This window comes from Euprymna scolopes, chromosome 20 (genome assembly GCF_053919585.1).
Source record: "Euprymna scolopes isolate OS-2025 chromosome 20, ASM5391958v1, whole genome shotgun sequence".
NCBI lineage: Eukaryota > Metazoa > Mollusca > Cephalopoda > Sepiida > Sepiolidae > Euprymna > Euprymna scolopes.
This window is the reverse complement of record NC_136501.1, coordinates 66,697,602-66,700,664: the sequence shown is the minus strand read 5'-3', so window position 1 is coordinate 66,700,664 and position 3,063 is coordinate 66,697,602. Positions and strand designations below refer to the sequence as shown.

General features: G+C 41.4%; 1 pseudogene; it reads right to left on the bottom strand.

Annotated features, from left to right (window-relative positions):
- Positions 1–1,764: 1,764 nt before the first annotated feature.
- On the bottom strand, positions 1,765–1,911 carry LOC145241867 (U2 spliceosomal RNA; annotated as a pseudogene).
- Positions 1,912–3,063: the final 1,152 nt, after the last annotated feature.

Sequence of the window (3,063 nt, the reverse complement as noted above, 5' to 3'; positions counted from 1 at the left end):
ACTCTTGTAAAATTTCATTGTTTTATATGGATGTTTATTTTTGTTTTGTTTTGTTTGTTTGTTTGTTTGTTTTGTTCTTCTCATTAAATATATTTTACTTTCTACAAACACATTAAATTTCATTAACATTGGAACGTACCAAATGACATCATGGCAATCATTGTTGTTGTTATTAGCAAAGTGTGAAGAAAAAAAGTGTTTCTTTTGTATACATATAGGGTTAGGCGCCGGAAATACATCACTGTCAACATTATCAATAAGATAATGAAGTTACAGCTGGACGCTGTCTATTATCAACGTACAGACATGGAAACGGTTGAAGAATCCAACTATGCGTAAGACCAATAAGTCAGCTCGAGCATTTATAGGCAATAACGTAAAATTTGAGGGAGAATTGACACTCCCTGTGACGTTAAATAGCACTCTAAAAAAAGTGAAAGTCTATTTGCATAAGACACTCGAAAACCCCTTTGGAACAGATTGGATACAGCGATTTGAATTGTGAGACAAGCTATGAACAAATTCTGCCATAAAGTAAACAAGGCCGATAGCCATTAGTCGCATGCTCTCATGTAATGAATGCGTGAATGTAGGATTGACAGGAATTCTTAAAGATAAACTAAAATGAGCAAAAAATAGGCTGAAATGACTTAAATAAATACAAAGTAAATGACTTAGAATGACTTTAATGAACTTAAGGATGAATTGAATGACGTTAAGAATGACTTGAATGCTTATAAAATAACTGGAATCCTTCAAAAACAACTTGAATGATCTGGAGAATGACTTGAATGGCTTTCAGACTGACCGGTTGTAAAGCCAAAAAGGCCAAGAAAAGGGTATTTATTTTCTCCCCCACCGAACAAATTAGGCACAAGACCGATTTTTGATGTGAGAAGTGAAGGGGAAATGGGGACCAACTCCCCGGGGAGTGGGGGAGCTGGATAGTGACAACTAGTATGAAGGGTTGCCCCCTACATTGACCAAGGTCTTATATGTGGGGTCTCCCCTACATATGGTATTCGCTTGCAGTATCTGCCGGAACAGATAGTATTTATTTGCTCCCCCACCGAGCAAATTAGGCACAAGGCTGATTTTAAATGTGAGGAGTTAAGGGGAAATGGGGACCAACTCCCCGGGGAGTGGGGGAGCTGGATAGTGACAATTGGTATGAAGGGTTGCCCCTACATTGACCAAGGTCTTATATGTGGGGTCTCCCCTACATATGGTATTTGCTTGCAGTATCTGCCGGAACAGATGGTATTTATTTGCTCCCCCACCGAGCAAATTAGGCACAAGGCCGATTTTTAATGTGAGGAGTGAAGGGGAAATGGGGACCAACTCCCCGGGGAGTAGGGGAGCTGGATGGTGGCAATTCGCATGAAGGGTTGCCCCTACATTGACCAAGGTCTTATATGTGGGGTTGCCCCCACATATGGTCTTTGCTTGCAGTATCTGCCGGAACAGATAGTATTTATTTGCTCCCCCACCGAGCAAATTAGGCACAAGGCCGATTTTTAATGTGAGGAGTGAAGGGGAAATGGGGACCAACTCCACGGGGAGTAGGGGAGCTGGATAGTGACAATTGGTATGAAGGGTTGCCCCTACATTGACCAAGGTCTGATATGTGGAGTTACCCCCACATATGGTCTTTGCTTGCAGTATCTGCCGGAACAGATGGTATTTATTTGCTCCCCCACTGAGCAAATTAGGCACAAGGCTGTTTTTAATGTGAGGTAAAAACCAGCTCCCCTAAAAGTAGGCAAAAAGGGGGCACTCTGGTTACCAAAAATAATAATTGTCCCAGTATAGAGGGTTTCCCCTCCATTGACTGGTACAAATTATCTTAAGTGCAGTATCTGCCGGAACAGATACTACACTTTGATCTTGGCCAAAAGGCAAAGAAAAGCTTACAAAGCTAAGAACAGCATCTATTAAGAACATGCCTTTGATCTTAACCAAAAAGGCCGAGCACAAAAGTGTTACGGAGAGACCGACCGACCGACCGACCGACTGACCGACCGACCGACTGACCGACCGACCGACGGAGTGACTTATAGAGTCGTTTACACGCAACTAAAAACGTCTATAACGTAATATAAAGTAAAAGACGTCTACAGGGACACAACGACTGAAGTTAAAGGAAAATTTTTCCAGCAGTTTTCTCATCGGGTCTCGAAAAATGTACCGGGACTATAGTCAGATTCGAACTGATGAAAACGTTCTACCCGTTTTCAAGAATAAACGAAACGTCTCGTTTGTGGCAACTGAGAAAATCAATAAGGAACTGGATCGGTTACAAAAGGCCGGAATACTATCGAATATCAGCACCAGTGATTGGGCAGCCACTGCCATATAATTGACTAAAATCATATGTGACTAAACAAACCAAATCAGATTCGTGTATGCGCGGATTTCTCAACAGATCTTTTACTCACACACTAGGATCCAAACCTGGAAATAATAGCAACGAGTGATACAAGCTCATATGGTGTTGGAGCTTGTATACTTCATACCCGATATTACCAAAAGACCAATTAAGACGTCGCGCAGATGACACCAGCGATACACCTCCGTTCGAGGAAGAACCAACCGACACTCTTTTCGAGGCATTTGATCTTGAACCTACAAAACAGCACCTGAACTAAGACGGTCGGTTCGGAAAAGAAAGGTCACCGATCCACTAATGACCGATCCTAAACGTATTAACAGCTTTTATGATCAAAAAGCTTGGGAAGTGTTGGAGAGAGAGGGTTGCATTAGGAATAATGAACTAATCCATGACGTAACTTCCGCCCATGATATCACTTCCGAGGAACGAGAAGTGTTTTATGAGAGAGTCGGTGACAGACACCCGAAGTAGATGGTTATTCACAATAGTCCTGTCATGAGCAAAGATATTGTTCGATTGCCACTTTTATGCATTTTTGTTAATACATATTTATTTTAATGTTACTGTGTCTTTCTCGTCTTTTAGTCAACCACTAACACCACAACACACACACATACACAGATACAGACACACACACATACACACACCTATATATATACATATATATATAT